The sequence below is a fragment of the Sparus aurata genome, chromosome 10 (assembly GCF_900880675.1).
Source record: "Sparus aurata chromosome 10, fSpaAur1.1, whole genome shotgun sequence".
Lineage (NCBI taxonomy): Eukaryota > Metazoa > Chordata > Actinopteri > Spariformes > Sparidae > Sparus > Sparus aurata.
The window spans coordinates 32,132,458-32,146,022 of record NC_044196.1 but is presented as its reverse complement, the minus strand read 5'-3'; the positions used below and the strand labels follow the sequence as shown (position 1 = coordinate 32,146,022).

General features: G+C 44.1%; 1 protein-coding gene across 46 annotated transcripts in view; it reads right to left on the bottom strand.

The window, feature by feature from the left end:
* The window catches only part of LOC115589468 (receptor-type tyrosine-protein phosphatase delta), a 365,710-nt gene that overhangs the window by 131,258 nt on the left and 220,887 nt on the right, over nt 1–13,565 (bottom strand). The gene's annotated exons all lie outside the window — the stretch shown is intronic.

Sequence of the window (13,565 nt, the reverse complement as noted above, 5' to 3'; positions counted from 1 at the left end):
CCATTACAATTACATTAACATTACTTGAGTTATAGTATTATGGTATTGAAGTATTATGTGCACAATCTGATTAAATGATAACGTGACAAACCACAGCCAGCCACATGCAGACACATCACCAGCTCACTCTCTTCTGCTACCTTCTTCTGCCGTGTGTCACGTTTTTTTTTTTTTTTTCCAGCGATGTTGAAAAGCTGAAATATTTCCAACCTTCTATTCTAGCGCACGTTATCGTGATGATTATTCTAATAATTGCATGTAAAGTGTGGTTACGCGCGTAGCCCCGCTCCAAGAGTGCACCCACACTTTTCCGAGGCAAAGAAACTATATATTGTACCGCTGCATTAACATGCAAGCTGTATCTACTTTATTTATTTTTTTTTTTTTTACTATTTTATACACAACTGAGCCGTTTACTGTATAAAAATTCACCATATTTCATACAATCATCTCCGTTTTTTTTAACCTCGCCCGTAGTTTATATATTTTCGTGTGTAGATGGATCTAAAAAGTTTTGAGATTGGTCCGGGCGATCACCTCAGCCATCAGCTGTGACATGGGCTGTAATGGCTGCAAAGTAAGCCTTAAAGGTGCAGTATGTAAGTGTTGGCCACCTGTCAAATGTATTTCTCAGAACAAATAGGGGGCAGCATGTCGCCAGAGCGACCGCTAACTGCTGGAAAACGTAGCTGCCGTTAGCAGTGACGCTAGCTGTCTGGACTTGGGGGGCACAAGAGCTTCAGACTGACCGGAGAAGGAGGTATTCAGGAGTGGGACGGGGTGGACCCATTGGAGAAAGTTGGCCATTACTCTGCCTGATGCCAAACCTCAAATCTGACAACATTAGAGAATGGATCCCTGCACATATAGACCTTATTTAAAGAGTAGAGTTATTGTTTTAAAATGACCAATAGCCCCCACCAGACCCCATATACAGAAAGAATAACTTGCCCATTCAACATTTTAATCTTGTACCTATAGCTGTCAAATGTAAGAGAAGAGGGTAAAAAGTGCAATATGTCCCTATGAAATAAGTACAGACATGATGCCTGGCATACATACACTTTAGGTTTGGGCAATGTCAGCTCAAATGTTTTTTAATCATGTACAATAAGGTCACTACACACTGATCACTGAGAGCCACAGACAGTCCAACTCCCTGTGGGGATAATTTATTGATTTTGTTGTCAGACTGTGCTTGAGCGTGAGTGCATATCATCTGCCAATCAGCTTGTTATTATCAAAGGCATTGCCTCTGTATGTAGGGAGGCTGCCTCCGCACACTGCATTCTGCACTCCAAGGTCACCCTCTTAATGCTGATGTTAAAGTTAAGCACTAACCACTTTAACCAAAATGTAATGATCACACATTTCCGTGTAATGATTCCAAGACATCATTGATTCACATCCAAAAACACAGAGTAGACACAATGGTGCACAACAATGCATAAAGGGACAACATCGCCTGTGATAACACACTCAAGTGCACGGTCCTCTGATGTAGGGCTACAGAAAAATAACGGTGATGGCCCGGGGAGACAGGTGACTATGACCAATTGTGTTTTGAGAAAAGTTGCTTTTGTGGCGGCAACCCAAACCTTCTGATGAACAACCTCGCCCCGCAGACACAAACATCCAGCATCCAACAATAGTACTCTCAGAGACAGAGAGACAGGCCGCCTCCGTCAGCAGATCTGTTTTCTTACCTGCACTCAGACATGTCACGTATCTGATTGAGTAACAGCGATGGTGATTTATACCTGCAAATTATACTCAGCTCCATTTTTCTAAGGGCAGAATTTGATACAGCCTCCGCATGTAGATTTATAGGCCAAGAGAAAGTGTTGGTTTGCGTGACAATGAACAATAGAGAAAGTTGATGAAATTACTGTTATGTGAACTATTGCCCCTGACTGCTGGCTGTGAAAAAGCATTGTGGGAGTGATAGCTAGCTGTGTCTAGAGGCACAAATGTACTGTAAATCACAAATGTCTGATTATCTGACTCTCACCAAAGCAATTATTTGGTAAATATTCGTATAAATCAGGAGCAGGGTTGAAGGCTGGAACACTGTTCTGGTTGCAGAGAGGATATTCCGTTCCCAGCACACCGGATAATCATCCATGTCTGATTTTTGTTGATAAACCTCAGTTCTCCACAAGAAGATTATTTCAGTCCTTCAGCTGAGGCCTGCTGACATTCACCTTCGAGGCACGACTGTAGGGAGCTCCTCGGTTTTTTTTCTTCAAATTCCTTGCACGCAATCATGATCTTTGAATATAATTGGATGACACTTGTTATTAGATTTACTATACTGCTCTGAATCTAACCTTGTGCTTTCATATTCTTGGCACCGGTTATAGCAGTAATACAGCAGCACTTGTTGATGAATGGACGCACGGGTAGGATTTATCAAGAGCCTGCCTTGCTGGCCTATCTCAGCTGAACTCTGTCGCCCAATAGGACACGGTAGTCTATAAACCAACTGTCCTTCAATAAGAAGGATCCAGCACAGAGAAAACCGGAGTGCCGCGCTGAGATACAGCATTACTGCACGCTGCCGGTTTGCCTATTAATACTCTTGACAGTGGGAGGGCCATTTAAATTAATAATAAAGTCTCACTTGGCAAATGTTTTCTTTGTTGTGGGACAATGAACACACACATTACGATTATGCGAGCCAACAGCGTCTGATAAACTGCCGCGAGCATGTTTACTTTCATACGTGCGTCGGGGTCATGCAAAGTGTAGCACTGATTGACATTTACTATGTAAATAAAATGCAAATGCAGCATAGGATGCTAAAGGTTATACATTATCAGTATGCATTTGCTTTGTATAAATAATGTAAGCAAATCTTTTGATGTATGTGTTTCTCTGTGTACCTGCCTACACGGTGAAACCCACCGGGACCGTTTTGACTTTATAAAACTAATTAGCATTCAATGTTCTCATTTATTTTGAGATACATTTTGAAATGTTAAATTATTATTATTTTTTTTTTCCGTACCAAACAACAGTAGTGGGTTGCCCCAGAGGCTGCCAAAGAATCATTTGAATGCCATATTAAATGATGAGTTTAATTTCGGGTGAGTTTTTATTAGCAGCTACTGTCACTATCACCATGGTTACTGTGATGTTTATTATCATGCAAAGTATCAGAATTTCGCTGAAAAATATTGGCAAGTACTGGATGGTTTGGATATTCATAGTGCCCTGAGGATGAATTCTGATTACTTTGAAAATCCTCTGACTTTTCTTCCTGCACTTATCCTGTGAAATATCTCAACATCCACTCAACAATTTGCACAGATATTCATGTTTTCCAGAGGATGAATCCCCCTGACACTTTAGCGATCCCCTTGACCATCGCAAAAACTTTTGAATTCCTGTCGACCTCTGAATGAACTGCAATAACTTTGGCGTTCCCAAGTTTTCTTCTCGTGCCTTACCTTGCGAGGCAGCTTTATTTGCAAGATCGCAAATCCGTCTTCCTTGAAGCCACACATACAATTGTTCAACCGATCAGCGCCCTATGTGGAACTACTGGCAGGTGCAGGTCGTAGTTTAGATGTGATGACCACTGAGAGAAGTGACTGTCTGATAACAACACTGGTGGAGGGTCGTTATCAAACAGCAGCTTCACTTACCTACTGAGCAGGTTAGTGAAGCTGCTGCAGCATCAGTAATATCAGAACCGGAGAGTGCATTTCATTGATAGAAGAGCAAAGAACGACACTGAGGGCTTTTCTCAGTTGAAAAGATGTTTGCACTCTTCTCTCGGATAGCTTTGGTAAAAGCTTAATTCACAAACCTGGTGCACTGGTGGTAGAGCTTTCCTACTGTTGAACTGATTGGCTAAAGTTAGCCTGCGATAGACTGTACTGGACAAATGGTTGCATTCAATCACCTGCAGAGTATTTTTTGAAAGCCTGCCTTTTACATTCAGTTTCTAATGGCACCTTTCAAGATTATTCTTTGTAATGAAACATTCTGCTGCGCCAGGTAGGTGTTAGGGCCAACACTAGGTCAACATTTCCATTTGTCAAATATTCTACCAATGTTTTTTAGCCAAATGCCCACAAACCCATGAGCCTTATACACACTCTGTGTTAAGTGCTATTCAGCCAATGATATCATGCTGAACAAAGATTGTGAACATGGTAAATATTGTAACATGCTCACATAAGCGTTCAGCTCGCTTAACCAGAGTGCCGCCTCAATGAGCCACTAGCATGGCTGTAGTCTTGTTTAAAAATGATTCTGTTTTAAATACAAGTTCAGTCCTTGACAGCCTCTTTTGTATCTTGGTGCTAGAGCTGGTGGATCCCTTGAACTGAAACTGCACATCTTCTGTTTTATTGGTGGCCTTGTGGACTATGCAAGTGAGTGTATAAAGCAAATCAGGGTCTAGAATTGGTAGAATTTCATTTTACAGGGTGATGTGTTTATCTAAGAGGGGATTAAGCTACTTCTTAAAGCCAGACTTTTCTGTTGTGTATCAGCTTTGAACGGTTTGAATCAGAAACAGACAGACAACACAGGTGGAAAATCAATCAACGTGTTCTTTAAGTTGCAAGAAAAGAGGTTTCCCTTTAGTCTGCTGAAAGAGGCGTTTAAGTAACGCTTGTCGGATGAATTTACACGAAGAACCAGGCTCAGACTGGGTTTTATTGGTCGATAGGTTAAGGTGAATGTTATTGTAACTCAATCCAATAACTGCCGTATCAGTTCTAAACGTTAGATTTGGGAGGGCCGGCAGCTATTTGAGGAGGATTTTTCTTCTCCATGGGCAGCATTTCAATTCTGGAAAGGTTCCACTGTACTTCTGATCGGGCAGCCTATTTATAATTCTGCATACAAAACTGTCGATTTCATATTTAATGTTGGATAGACAGACTTGGGCGTCTTTCACTGTCAATCTTCCTATAGTCTGAGGTGCGGGCCTATTCACCCTCGACAAGTTGCTTGTGCTTTACAAATGATTGTCAGTCACGTCATTACTCTAGTTTCTGTGACCCAAAGACAACACCTTGTATAATACGGCAGAGAAGAGAGACAACCTATCCAAATCAAAAGCAAGGACTGTTGTTTTCAGCTCCCGACGCCCCAGAGTTGATACATTTATAGTCCCCGGCTCCCCAGCAACCCTGATCAAGTAAACCAGTCATCGTAAAATTAATTTCCCCATCAAGCGAGACTCACGCTCTTTGGGATAACAATCTATCTTAAGCGGATAAATCTAATCCAATGTGTTGAGATTGACTTGTTTATGGCCGCTGCCCAAGCAGTCAGGAGAGGGAAGAGAAGTGGGGTGGGGATGGGGAGCTAAGAGCGACAAATGCCAAGGTGATATTATACACATCTCCGAGGCACGAAAACTGTAAACCAACACCCAACTGTAGTCCTTGGCTGAGACATCTAATACTTCTCTCCTTCTTAGAATCTGTCAGGCATGATGGATGGCTAAGCGTACACTCGTGCTCTCGTGTGCAATTAACATTTCATTGAAATCGGAGGGGCCTAATAGTCGTAAAGTTCATCACAGACAAAAGGCAAGATTTTATGATGTGGTGGAAACTTTTGTGAATTCTGAGAGCCAGATTGATTGCTCCAATTATGTACATGATAGGGAAGAAGTGGTTTTAATTTAATGGCCTGGTGTCAGACGGTTGTACACAGAGCCTTACACAATCAGCGATAACATCTATATAATTCACTAAGTGACCGACGCAATTTGGAAACAATAACAGCCGTATGACATGTCCCCCCAGGGCGAAACACTCTTTAACGCCGCGCAAAGCCAGATTATTAAATTAAGCCTATTTATGTTTCCAAATGATACCCCTGGAGAGTTACCTGGACTTGAGAGGGCTGTGCACTGATAACAAGGGAAACATGGGTCTTACTAATCACACATTAAGACAGAAAGAGAATTAAGACGAAACAGCACCAGCCAGAGTTCAAATTTAGAAAAAGACGTCTCAGTTATAATTCATCGGCAGTTTAACACTCAACTCTGCCACGTCAGGAACACGTCGGTGATTTATCGGATTTGATTGACAGACCAGGTAACATGAGCAAACGACCCCGAGTTGTAGAGCTGCACAAGAGATAAACACAAGCCAGAGTGTTATTTTCCCCTACCAGTTTGAGGAATCAGTGCAGCCGGATCTTTCACGCACACCAACACAGCGCTCTGGAGATCTGGAGGTCTGGATATGCAAGACTAAACTTTGGCAGAAAATTGTTGTGTTCACTTAGGACATTGCTCATAGTAAAAAAAAAAAAAAAAAAAAAGTAGTTTACAGGGCCTTTAAAATCACAGCAACATTCCAGGCCAGCTGAACCCGAAGTGAGTCTTGTGGTGATACATTAGCTCTTACTGCTGCCTCTGCCAACAGTTAGATATTAACTATATCTGGTGGAGGCTGGTCTGACTGCACGTAGTCGTAAATTTTTGTTGGAGCTGACTCCGTGTTAAGTCTTGTGTGATATCACCTCAGCTGGAGGAGCTGACAGGCTCATGTCACAGGTTTGATCAGCTTTGATAAGCTTCCAAGTAGCTTTTGATTAGCTGGATGGCACAGTGGTGACACAGCAGTAGTGGGCGTGATTAGAGATTCTTCTGTATGGAGGACGCATCTATTCCTTGTGTATATCAGTAAATCCCAGAATGCATAATGCATCTCCGCAGAGAGGGTCACAAGCATATTGTCAATGACAGCGCAGTGGGCTGCACTCCTAAGGAGGGGAACTTGAACCCTTATATGACCCGGACAGGGCTGCCTGTCACGGGGCACGCCGTGACGAGAGGCTCATGCTTACTCATCTGTTCTCAAACCGCTGAGTCATGAGTAGTCAATATCACCTTATTATGATGTCAAGCGGAATCAGATTCGTGATGGGGCCTGTGGATGGGACCTCGGTTTGATTTAGTTTAGTGTTGGCATGGGGTGCAATGAGCTGAAAAGCAATTAGGTCCATTAAGAGATCAACTGGGATGGCGGGAGCAGCCATGGCGAGCAGCAGCCTGTGCACAGAGACAAGGAGAAAGATAGGGGGAGCGAGGGGAGGAGACAGATTGAGTCGACTCCTGCTTGACAGAGTCCCACCGTGGAACCCAGCTCGGGACATCTGTCCGGAGCAAACGCGTATCAGCACGCGTGTGCGGTTTGTTCTCAGTGTTTTAAGCACCTCACAAGTCGGCATTGATGAGTCGAGACACTGGAAGTGAACAAATGGGAATGGATGACAGATGAGGGGCAACAGAAAGCCCTTTGCAAAACTGATCCCGACCCCACTAGCACTCGACTGTCAGTCTGCATGAAGTCACATTTGCGGCTGCTGAGGGCGTTCTCCATTAAGGCTGAGGGTATACACAAACTGCAAGAAGCACTCGCCACTCTCCTCCTATAGGTGGGAAACAAGCGTCACCATGGATACTGATAGATGCATACGCCACTCTGCTTTTTGATTTATATTATTCCATGTTTCCATTCAAGTGCAAAGCATCCCAAGGTAATCAACATGTGCTCTGTGTGTACATACAATGTTAACTATAACCAAATTGTTTACTTGAATAATCAGTTGCAATTTCAGTTATCGATATATATGTATATATGTGAAAATTTAGGGACAAGGTCATGTTTCCTGTTTTTATACTTCTCAAGAGGTGGTTTTGGAAGGACCGTGATAAGACAAAGCCTCCACGGAAATACACAGAGTTGAATAAACCTGGACGAATATGGTTTAGTGCTGATGTGAAAATGTGGCACTGTCAGAATTTCTTTGTTTCAGATCTTTTACCTTTTCCTTTTCTTTACAGTTTCCCCCTCTTCCCTGGATTCAAATAGGTGTGTCTAAACAAAAACCAGACACTGCTGCTTTTTCTGTCTGTTGATTCCCCCCCCCCCTCCACACACTCCATCTCCACTCCCCGTCACTGTCCTTTCATTTATTTAAATCTCCCCTGCTCTAAAAGCCTTTTACCTTCTCCTGCCATCATCGTATCCCGGTCGCTCTCTCCTACCCCGCACTCTACATCAACTCCTTCTGCTCTCTACCTCTCTGACTTCCCTTCCCCAAACCGATAGTGACACACACCTCATCTGTGTCTGTGTCTATTTCTGCCACTCCCTCTTTCTTTTTCCTCTTCTCTCTCTTTCAGCAGGCCCGGGCTGGCACCGGGGCATTTATGAGAAGCCTCTCACCGTAGCCGATTGATCACGACCATTGTTTTGCACCGGGTTCCTCCATTTTACAGTTCAGTGTTCATGAAAAGGCGCTTTTGCCACTCCTATCCGTCACCCCCCTCCACCCCAAAATGTACTCTCTTTCTCTTTATCTCCCTCTCCCTCTCTCTCTCACTGGCCAGTGATGCCCCACTGACATTTTCACAAGCGCACCTTCATCAATTTCACACCTCCAATGCCCTCCTACGCCAGTGTGGAAGGCAAGAGGAGGATGAGGAGGTGAATTGATGGGCGAGTGCTGACAAAGCCAGCTTGACTTCGAAGCCAGGGAGTGACATAGTTCTTCAGCCGCGGGACAGACGGGGCGCGGAGGGTCGTCGGTTTGTGTGCCGTCAAAGCAAACAAAATGAGCAAACCCACGACGTCAACCAAGTGTCCCAGTTTATCAATGTCCAGAAGGCTCTGGTGAAAAGCTGTCTCACGAGCTCAGCTTACCATTTGCTGCCCCCTAGTTTTGCATCGTTCTCATTTATTCCTCCAAAGATGAGTCATGCAACTCGTGCTATAAATCCAATAACGCAATAAAAGGTGTGATGGGAAAAGCTATCCAGAAGGTAAACATTCACAGCGCTCGCTTCCTCCCTTTAGTCTTGGGAAATTAGGCCATTCTATCATCAGCCAACTGGTGCATTTATGAGCTGCTAAAGTAATTGGCGATTGCAGCGAGATCTCAGCTGAGGCAAAAAAAAAAAAGGTAGCCCGCTCACCTCAACAGAGCCTTAAGCAAAATGCTTCAATGAAATAACAGAGAGGAGATGGAGGAGGAGGAGGAGGAGGAGGAGGGGGAGGAGGTGGTGGAGGAGGCGGCGGCAGCAAGTGGAGAAAAGAAAAAAGAGAGTAGCAAGGTGCCTCATTCACTGGCTCAGGGGTTTATGGGATTGCTCCCAGCTGTCACTCTGTGTAGTGAATCCGCAGCACCGTAATATCTTAATTGTTTCAAATTAAATGCTCGTAAAATGGCAAAGGAAATGAGTTTTTCCTCTCTGGCTAATCCAAAGCAGCCCCTTGACTTACATCTGGGCCCGCTTTAAGTGAGAGGGGGTTTAAAAGGTGGAATGGCTCCCACATGAGATGGCAATGGATAGGCTGGTGTGGAATTAGTTTTTATAGGTTGTGAACTATGAGCCTATCACTGTGCTCGGGTGAATCACGTGTCTCGGAGCATCCCTCGCTCTCTCCCTTCTCTTTTCTTTGTCTCCCTATCCTTTTCCCCTATCACCACATTTTCAGCCGTCCCCTTTCTTTGATTCTTTCTTTACATGTGTGCACACGAGTTGACGTGTGTTCTTATGTATGTTTATGTGAAAGGCTGCGTGCACGTAGAGGCTTATCATAATAAACAGTCTAAATCTCCTGTGGGGATTCACACATTCAGTCTCCCTCCGGCACTTCTGAGACTCAGCTCATTCCACGGCGCACATTCAAATCACTCAACCAGCTAAAGCGTCCTGAATGACATCAGCCTTTCTGTCAAACATGCACACACTCATACAGCGTATGCCATCATGTATGTATGCATGCATGCACGCACCTAATGCGCACACACACGCGCCAAACATCGCATGAAGCCCTTCTCACCTCAATCACCAGGAATAATGTGAATATTCTGCGATGTGCTCATAGCGTGTACTTTGCATGCAATTTACACATTTAACATGCCTTCTGTGTGAACACAGTGTGACACGCTTCTCGTGGCTTTTCGGAACACAATTCCCCGTCTGGAAGGATATTAGAATTTCCCTTTTGCCCCAGTCAGAACCAGACATCTTCCCTCTCATTCTTCCGCGAATGCCAGCTCAAAATGCAGCTACCTACCAGGCAAATCCTGCAGACAATTATGTGTCATTACATCTGCAAAGTGGCTTTGTGGTGAATGCTGTAGGTGGTGGTGACAGTGGGGGCAGTGAAGTAAGGTTATCATAAACCGAAACGCCAACTGAGAAGGCGTGACACCTCTCCACTTGGAACCAGAGGCTGGGTTGGAAAAAAAAACGGAAAGCGAGGAGAAATAAAGTGTCATTATTGCCTCACAATGCAGGGAGCAGCTTCCGTTCTACTGAGCAGATGGTAATGCAAGAGTGCCGTGGTGAAAGTAAACTGACAAGTGCATGAAAAGTTTCTGTCGCTGCCACCATCAATACTGCCATCTGCAGTTAGTAGCATCCAGAGGACAGCAGTGTGTCTATATCTGGCAAGAGCTACAGTATAATGTGAACTTGTCTCTTGATGAAGTCCAGAGACTGCATGTAGTAGTAGTAGTAATAATAATAACAATGATAATCTAATGAATTATGTATTTAGTGTTGCTTATTTCCAAAATCTAATTCAAGCCAAACAGTTTAGGTTTATGTAGGTGACAGACAAAACCACTTTACCTGCTGGTCCGCTGTGCTTTCAATCACATCGCATGGTCTTCAGCAGCAGATGGGGCTTGTCAGTCAAATTTCAGATGTGGAAATGATACAAATTGACATTTAGACTGAAAATGGAAATTTGAATCTATAATTCTTTGACAACTGGCCAAAAAAAAGAGGAAATCTGCTGATAAAGGCGAGCTATGACGAGCTAAGGCTATCTGTGTCAAACGTGTCCAATAAGTGTTGTAAACGCTATCTATCATGTTTTCATTCATTTGCAGAATTTAAAGCTACAGTGTTCAATATTTTGACATTAGCAATGGATTTAATTATTGCATTTAATGTAAAGGCTATCACATATTGTGACCGACCCCCGGAGGATCACCTAACTCTGCTGATCCTTTAAGCAATTCGAGGTTGAACGTCTAGCAAGTTAACGGCACAGTTTGTCAGGCGTGTGCGGGGACCAGAGCAGAGAACACTGAAGAATAATATTGGATTTCCATGAATTGGGGTGCTGCAAAACCTGACTCCAACTGAAAGCTAATTTTGCTTGTGTTTTCCGGTTGCTCAGTCTGCAACCGTTTGCTAACACATTCATGACTACGACTTTGACAGAGCATGCATCTTTGCTTTCATCCCAATCGGAACCCGGCGGATCAGCTGAGCTAATGACAGGAGAGAAAAGAACCGCATGAATATAAAAGGCGTGCGTATGCAGCACAGGTGTTACTAATAACATTAATTATAGCTACCTTTTATTCACGTGTGAGCCCAGCAGGCTACGACTGTGTGACAGTGAGAGAGCAAGGACCCTGAAACTAATGTTTAACATCTTTAAAGTTATGGCTCTCTTGTGGTAGGACAAAATATGCTGAGACCCAAATATGATAATGTCATCATACGAATATGTATATCCCGCTGTCCTTGACTGAATCTATCTGTACGTTTACTCTCCCAAACTCAACATGGAGGTCCATTTTCCACTCCTTGGCAACTATTTTCCCTGCCTGTGTGCTGCGTTGTTGGAAATGTACTGCAGAGTGTTCTCCATCCTCTCCTCTGATGCTCTGCGTCCCATCTCTCCCCCTCTAATCTCCACTCCTGGTTCTTCCATTTCCATCTCTCGCCGCTCCTCCCCTACCCTCTCTTCCCTTCTCATTCTGTTTTCCTAGCATCCTGTTTCCCCTTTCTCTCCTCTCTCATGTGTCTCTCATCACCTCTGCTCCCCCCCCCCCACTGTTTTTTTTTTCTTTTCTTCCCACCTGCACATTACAGAACTTCGCCTGTTCTCTGCTGCCTCATGTGCTGTTGGATTCTCCCCCATCCTTCCTCCCGTATTTTCTGTTTTTCCTCCGTGTCTCTCCCTTCGCCATTGTTATTACCTTTTCTGTCCCGTCTGTCTGATTATCTTGTTTCCACCGCTCTATAGCAGCACATTTTCTTGACCCAATCGCTTTTCTTATCCTTACATCTTCCCCTTCAATGTCTCCTCTGTGTCACTTTGACTTCAGTCTTTGCGCTGCTTAACCAGCCTTTATTTTTCGTCTTTCCTCTCCTCTCCCTTAACTTGCCCTCCATTAGCCTCGCCTATGCCTTATGCCATGCATATGCCCTATCGCTGCCAGTCTCACCCTCTGTCTCGCTCTCTCCTCTCCTCCCTTTTCCTCTCCTCTCCTCTCCTCCTCTCCTCTCTGTCTGCCGTGTTTGTGGCCTTTCGCTCTGTGCACATCTAATGGCTGGGGTGTAATCCACTGGCTAATCTGCTGACAGCCTGTGTGACAAGGCATTAGCTTTGTGTCACTGCCTACCATGCTGCCTCTCAGCGTGTGTGTGTCAGAGAGAGCGAGAGAGTCAGAAGAAGAGAGAGGAGAGAGAGCCGGAGAGTCTATGAATGTTGGTGTGTCTGTATGCATACGAGATGTGTTTGTAAAACTTTGCGTATAGGCTAGCGTGTGTGATAGGCCGTAAGTAATGTGCTCATGTGTTTGCCGCTCTGTGTCAACTGGATGCCCAAGCGTAAAATTGATACTGTACCTCCTTAGTTTTGCAGGACTTCTCACCTTTCACCTTTCACCTTTTTTCCCACTATTTATGTTCACTGCTGCTCTTTTATTTTTCCCCCTCTCAATGGGAGATAGCAGTTTTAATAAGATGCCAGGGCAGAGTGCTTGTGGATACAGCATGAGGCCGACGGGGCAAGACAGGCCAAAGTAGAATGGTCAGAGTGCCTCAGTGCGCCGTCAGGCATCCAGCCAGGTCAAACAGGGCTCAGTTTGTTGCCAAATATTGGATTTTCTATTATTTCCTCTGTAAGCCGGGACATAATTGTATTTCCATCCACATGAGCCTTACTTACATTTAGCAACGGTGGCTGCTTTTCTTTAATTTTTTCCAGGAGTGATTTATGACTAGATCATTTTTGATCAACTGTTTCGTCTGTAAACTGTCTGAAAATAGTGAAAATGTAACTATTTTCAGACACTATATAGAAAAAAACTCAACTTGTGCCAGCGGCAACATTAGTAAAAGCTGTTCTGTCTGAGTCATTCCAAACCAAAAGATATCAAATTGACAGACACAAACCAGCAAATGTTCTGCAAAAAGGGGTAAAACAAAGACGATTAAAATGTCTGTTTATAGACTGATCTCTAACAGCTCTGGTCACTGTATTTGAATGAGCGGGTTGTCATTTTGCACGTGGACATGATCGTATATGGCCTTGTAACTCCATGTATGTCCTGTGACTTTGCACAAGCTCCACAAAAACCCGTTTCTTCCTCATCTAAAGTGCCAGCTTCACCAGCAGAACTCGCCTCACACTCGCCCACATTCCTCCTTTTTAGCTTCTGTCCTCTTTTCTTTTATGGTCCCCTTCCCTGTCTCCACCTGAGTGATCCTGTTATCACAGCTGACCCCTCGCTAGATCTGTCGACAGCCAAAGAGATTACAC